We start from the raw sequence: 6,857 nt of genomic DNA, 5'->3' as shown, positions 1-6,857 counted from the left end.
GCAGAGATCCATTTTCTCACAGTCCTGGAGGCGGAGTCTGACATCCAGGCTCCTCCTGAGGCCCCTCTCCTTGGCTCAGCTCACAGATGGCCTCCTGTCTTTGGGCCCCAACAAGGTCCTCCCTCTTGGTTTACTAACCTCCTCCTCTGTCTCCAGCCTCCCCCAGAGGTCAGACTGGATCAGAGCCCACCCGACTGACCCCATTTCAACCTAATCCCCTCTTTAAAAGGCCTTTCTCCAAGTACAGCCACATTCTGAGGTGCTGGGCATTAGGATTTCAGTGAATGAACTTGGCGGGGGGCGGGGCGGGGGACTCAATGTAGCCCATGAGATCCACTCCCGTTGAGTTCCTGCATCTGTTGCCAAGTCAGACATGTTCTTAGAAATCCCACTTTTATCTCCCCCTCCAGACACATGAACTCTCAGGGCCTCTGCCTTGTGGCCTCCACCCCCCACCTCCTGCCCCCAGAATGCGGTGGACAATCTAGAGCCCAGGACTCCTTCCCTCACCTCTTCTGCAGAGACTCAGACCAGAAAAATGACCTTGACTCCAAGAAGCAACACTGTCCCACCCAATAAGCAGCCATGCCCAGCCCGCTCTTGCTCATTTAGTTTTTCCCCCCGAAGGCCACTGTTTGTGGGTGCCGGAGGGGACTCGGGCACAGAGGTGGTGCACGGGCACCATTGTGAGCCCCCACACACAGGCTCTGGCCGTAACCAGGTAAACACACAGATTCAATAGGGTTCTAAACCGGTGAGGCCAATTTGTTCGTCCAAAGCTGTATCCTAAACGGCCATTGCGTTACTGGAACCATCCCGGGTGTTGGAAATAAATGAAGAAAACCACAAAAATCCCTGCCTTGTGGGAGCTCCATTCTTGTGTGGACAGACACTAAAATAAAAAAGTAACAAAGAATATAACAGGAAAGCAAACAATGCATGTTCAGTGCTGGTAAGTGCCGTGCATGGAACGTGAGCTTGATTTAGCCACTAGCTTCTGTAGGAGCCCAGGGAGGGATGGAGAGTCGTGCTGAGTGGAGAGTCTGGACCCTCACCCTTAACTGCATGGTGGGAAACCCTAACTGCCAATTGGATGGTGTTGGAGGTGGGGCCTGATTAGTCACTAGGGTGGAGCCCCCATGAATGAGATGTGTGTGTGTGTGTGTGTGTATAGAAGTTTATCTATTTATCTATGTTAAGAGAGAGAGAGCATGCAAGAGAGAGGAGGAGAGGCAGAGAGAGAGAGAGAGAGAGAGAGAGAGAGAGAGAAGACAGAGAATCCCAAACAGGCTCCACGTGCCCGTGCGGAGCCCCACGCAGGGCCCGATCCCACGAACCCTGAGCCAAATCAAGAGTCAGATGCTTAACCAACTGAGCCTCGCAGGCACCCAGGGGTCTGTGCCCTCACAGGAGACACCACAGAGAGTGCCGCCCTCCCTCCCGTGGGGGGGCCCGCCCAGAAGCCCGGGACCAGGAGGAGGCTTCCCGTCCCACCACCCTGGCCCTGACCGCAGACATCCAGCCTCCGGAGGTGTGAGCAGGACATGTCTGCTGGGTGGAAGCCGCCCGTCTGTGGGCTTGGGAGCGGCCGCCGCAGACACCTGGGGAACTGTCACAGCCCAGGGGAGAGCAGGAGGTGCGGAAATTAAATGTGATGTGGTTTCCTGGGCGGGATTCGGGAAGAGCAAAAAGGTCATTAGTGGAAAAACTGGTCGAGGCACAAATAAACGTGCACCACACCCACCTTCATGCCTTCGCTTCAATAAATACGCCATGGTTACGCAAGACGACGCTGACACGGGAACTGTCCGCACTGTTTCTACAGCTTTTCCATACATCTCAGGTTGTTTCAAGATAAAAAGTTATTTCCCTGAGAAAAATGTTAAAAAACAAGAAAAGAAAAGAATAGATGGGGGAATAAGAAAGAGATGGGTGTTGTAAAGGCAGAAGCAGGAGGCCACTTATGGAAGAGAAGGGGACAGCTGGAGAGACTTCCGGGGAGACCCCTGCAGCCAGGGGTCCAGAGGGAGCCCCAAGGTGGTGGCACTGACGCCGAGATCTGAGGGAGGAGCAGGACGGAACTGGGCGAAGATTATGAACTACGATATGATCCGGAGGCGGGAGAGTGTGGCAGCTCACACTCGCTCCTCCGTCGGCACCCGCCTCCCCGTGCAAGGTGCTGGGGCAAAGGTGACAGTAATAATCCTAGGCAGCACTTGGAAGCCACCTGCTGCGTGCGTGACCCTGCTCTATACCCTCTGCAAGTATCATCTCAGTGAATCAAGAATCAGAGGGTCCCCTGCCAGCAGCAGGGGGGATGGGGGACGGCAAGCACGTGGCATCAGCGCCCTTCTCCAGTTTCCTGTGCAGCCGCACCCCAACATGGACCGTCTCCACTCTGGGGGTGTCCTCCGAGTCGTCTTCTGCTTCTCCCTGAGCCTCCCAGAGAGGCTGCCAGGCACCATCTGCAGACTGGATCAGGTCTCTTATACCTTCCCAGATGGTAAGGGCTCTGGGACGGGGTGGGAAGGTGGGTCCGGGGGGCAGGCAGGGTGAAGGGACCTGTGGACCAGAGCCTCTGCTCCCACTGGTGCTGAGCAAGGTGGTCATGAGCAAAGCCACAGCAAGTCCGTGTCTGTCTTGCAGGGAGGGACCGACTGCAATGACGCCCGGGGGCCAGGCTGACTGAGGGCGGGAAGCAAACCAGGCGAGGGAGGCAGTTTTGACCCTCCAGAAGTGTTTCCCCAAGGAAATCCCTATTCCTGGCCCCATGCAAGGAATCTGAATATTTGAGGCCAGGCATTGAACAATCCCCCCTTCCCGATTCAGACGTGTGTGCAAAGCCTGTGTCTCCACTGCTCCTGGCACAGGGCAGTAGGGGACTATCCTGCTGAGCTCAGGCCCTGAGCCCTCCTCCCTCTGCTGCCACCCACCAGGCTCAGTGTCTGCGGACCCTCATTCCCCAGGGGCTGACAGACCCCGGTGGGCTTTGCTTTAAGGGGTTTTTTTCTTGCTAATTCATGCGGGGCAATAACCCGGTAACAAAAACCCCGAGCCCAGGCGCATCTAGGAGCTCGTGCCCCCTCTGACAGCTGGAAAAACACTTCTGAGGGACTCTGCCCATTGGTCCCTGTCCAGGGAGCACTCCTGACGCCTGCCCCCAGCCCGGCCCTGGGATCCCAGCTCCCCAAGCCTCCCTGGAACACCTTCCACACCATACAGATACCACCTTTCTGTGAGTTTGTGTCTCTTTATAGACCACGAAGTCCATGAGGACCCTGAGCCATCTCTACACCCCAGTGCCGGCTTGGACTTGGTCCACAGTGGACTTTCTTTGGACGAATGATGAGGGGGACGGTCAGCTGGGTCCTCAGGGGTCTATGCCAGGGCAAGGTCACTGCCGGAGGTCTCAGTTCCTTGGGTGGGTCCCCCAGCTCACGCCAGCAGGGGGGCTGCTGAGAGCATCCAGGACGCCCAGGGAAGCCAGAACGTCAGGTAGGAAATCACCCTTCAGTAGAAGCGCGCCCCAGAGGCACTGTGAGGCAGCTTTGCTTGCTCACTCATAGCTCCGTTTGTGAGCAGCAGGTGTGTCCCCACCGACCGGAAGCCAACGGTCTCCCTGCAGAGATGGGACAAGTGACAGCCACAGGGAGGGCAGGGGGAGAGGAGCAGGGACACGTGTGGGTGAGTCAGAGGAGGGTCAGCTCCACCAGGAAGGACCCCAGGAGGCCTCCTGCCACAGGACGTGCGACCAGCAGTGTGACAGCGGTGTTGACTCACCCGTGGTTGCATCAAGCTGAAGCCTGAGACAGAACGTTCTGGCAGCCTTGCTTCTCCGGTACAAGCGGGGGCGCTGTGGTTCTGCAGGGACAGCTGTGCTCCAGGGAGCACCCTTCGGGCCCCTGCAGTCACGTCCTGGGGGCAGGACCCGATCCTGGGGTCCCCCTGCACCAGGGGAGGCCGGCAGGGCTCTGAGCAGGAGAGTGCCCTGAATGACCCATTTTCTTTTCATTTAATATTTATTTATTCTTTTTTTTTTTTGAGAGAGAGAGAGAGCAGGGGTGGGGCAGTGAGAGAGGGAGAGAGAGAATCCCAAGCAGGCTCTGCACCGTCAGCACAGAGCTCGACGCAAGGCTCGAACCCTGAGCCGTGAGATCATGACCTTAGCTGAAATCAGGAGCCAGACGCCTCACTGAGCCACCCAGGCACCCCTGAAAAGTCCTTTCTCTGACACCTATTCTGTTACAAAGAGGCTGGAGGCGGCAGGTGGGATGAAGGGCAGACAGACCCAGGGTCACCGCTCAAGGGGGGGGTGTAGCTAATGGCTGGGAGCCAGAGTGTGGGCCCCGCAGGGATGGGCAGCAGGGCATTGGGGTCAGGGATGTGCAGGAGGCAGACCCCACCCTGGACTGAAAGGGGGCAGGGGGGTGGCCCAGGTCCTGGCTGAGCCGGGGAGATGGAGGCAGCCTCTCCTGGACACGGGAAGACTGTGGGGAAGAGGGAGCCACAGGGGCTTCTATTTGGGGTGGGATCCATGTGAGAGGTCACTAAGGAGGCACTGGCGTCCGCATGCTGCTTGCCAGAAATTTCCATCACCCCAGCCAACCTCACCCAGCCAGGACACGAGGACAGAGGCCCTTCCTCTGAGCGCCACCTCTCTGGCTCCAGCAAGATGCTTTCTGGAAGGAACAGGCATTTGTCCCTCCTGGCACCACCTGCTCTGCAGAGGAGGGACACACTGGAACTCCCACCATCCACCCCGGCTTCTGTCAAGCCCCGGAAGTGTATGCTTTTCCCTCTGCAATCCCAGCCCTGTGGGGACACAGCTCGTTTTCCTATGGTTTTCTTTAACCCCCTCGCACCAGGGCGGCCGTCAGGGATCAGAGGCAATGCTGTGAAGGTAGAAACCATGGAAGGCAGGAAACAGCATCACAGTGATCCAGCTTGCGAGACCCCGGGCAGTCCAGTCCCGACAGACTCCGTATGTGGCCTGGGACAGGAAGAGTGACTGTCCAGAGGATGGAGCACTGCCAGCCCAGGGTGGGGGCTGGGCGCTTGACACAGAACTTGCACATCTTCCCCTTCGAGGCAGCCACACAGGCCCCAAAGCCTAGCGCCACTTCTGGCCTCTACCTGTCTCTACTGTGTACACCCAGGCTTCTCGAGCCCAGGAAGTAGGCTCCTGGAGACCTTGGCCCTGACCCACCTGCACCCATTGGGCTGCTTGCCTGGGTCCATTTCAAGACTGAGAAAGACGCCCATCCGCAGTCATAGGTGGGAGGTGGGGACACCCAGGGACAGAGCTCCCATCCAGCTGGGGCCCCACCCCCGTAAAGGAGGCCGCCTTCCCGACACAGATCAAAGACAAGCAATGCCTGATGGAAGCAGCAGCACCAACAGTCATTTTCCTGTGGTTGGCGTCTCCCCTCATATGCTCCAGGGGTGCCTCAAAATGCAAATCAATCTTCTTGCAAATAAGGAATGTTGCATTTTTAAAAATAGTTTATTGTCAAACTGGTTTCCATATAACATCCAGTGTTTCTCCCCACAAGTGACCCCACCATGACCATCACCCCCCTCCCTCCCTCCCCCTCCCCCTTCAGTCCATGGTTCGTTTTCAGTATTCAACAGTCTCCCCTGATCTGTGTCCCTCACTCTCTCCCGCTCTCTTTCCCCCTTCCTCTCCCCATGGTCCCCTGCCAGGTCTCCTCTGTTAGATCTATGAGTGCAAACATATGGTATCTATCCTTCTCTGCCTGACTTATTTCGCTCAGCGTGACACCCTCAAGGTCCATCCATTTTGCTACAAATGGTCATATGTCATTCTTCCTCACTGCCATATAATACTCCATTGTGTGTGTGTGTGTGTGTATATATATATATATACCACATCTTCTTGATCCATTCATCAGTTTATGGACATTTAGGCTCTTTCCATGATTTGGCTATTGTAGAAAGTGCCGCTATGAACATTGGGGTACATGTGCTCCTATGCATCAGCACTTCTGTATCCCCTGGGTAGATCCCTAGCAGTGCTATTGCTGGGTCATAAGGGAGTTCTATTGATAGCTCTTGGAGGAGTCTCCACACTGTTTTCCAGAGCAGCTGCACCAGTTTACATTCCCACCAACAGTGTAGGAGGGTGCCTGTCTCTCCACACTCGCCAGCATCTATAGTCTTTTGATTTGTTCATTTTAGCGACTCTGACTGGTGTGAGGTGGTATCTCAGTGTGGTTTTGATTTGAATTTCCCTGATTTGATGAGTGACGTTGAGCATCGTTTCATGTGCCTGTTGGCCATCTGGATGTCCTCTTTGGAGAAGTGTCTATTCAGGCCTTCTATCCATTTCTTCAATGTATCATTCATTTTTCGTGTATGGAGTTTAGTGAGCTCCTTGTATATTTTGGATACTAGCCCTTTATCTGATATGCCATTTGCCACTATCTTTTCCCATTCTGTCCGTTGCCTGTTAGTTTTTTTGATTGTTTCCTTTGCCTTGCAGAAGCTTTTTATCTTGATGAGGTCCTAGTAGTTCACTTTTGTTCTTGATTCCCTTGCCTCTGGGGATGTGTGGAGGAAGAAATTGCTGCGATTGAGGTCTAGAAGGCTATTTCCTGCTTTTTCTCAGGGGTTTTTTTGGTTTCCTGTCTCACATTCAGATCCTTTATCCATTTTGAGTTTATTTTTGTGAATGGTGTCAGAAAGTGGTCTAATTTCATTTTTCTACATGTTGCTGTCCAGCTCTCCCAACACCACCTGTTGAAGAGGCTGTCTTTTTTCCATTGGATACTCTTTCCTGCTTTGTCAACAATTAATTGGCCGTATATTTGTGGGCCCAGTTCTGGATTCTCTATTCT

At 54.9% G+C, this 6,857-nt stretch overlaps 1 protein-coding gene across 1 annotated transcript in view; it reads left to right on the top strand.

Moving 5' to 3' along the window:
* The window catches only part of LOC115302702 (alpha-1-antichymotrypsin-like), an 18,538-nt gene that overhangs the window by 2,559 nt on the left and 9,122 nt on the right, over positions 1 to 6,857 (top strand). The window lies entirely within an intron of this gene.

Source organism: Suricata suricatta, chromosome 9, assembly GCF_006229205.1.
Source record: "Suricata suricatta isolate VVHF042 chromosome 9, meerkat_22Aug2017_6uvM2_HiC, whole genome shotgun sequence".
In the NCBI taxonomy this organism is placed as follows: domain Eukaryota; kingdom Metazoa; phylum Chordata; class Mammalia; order Carnivora; family Herpestidae; genus Suricata; species Suricata suricatta.
This window is presented reverse-complemented; position numbering and strand designations above follow the sequence as displayed.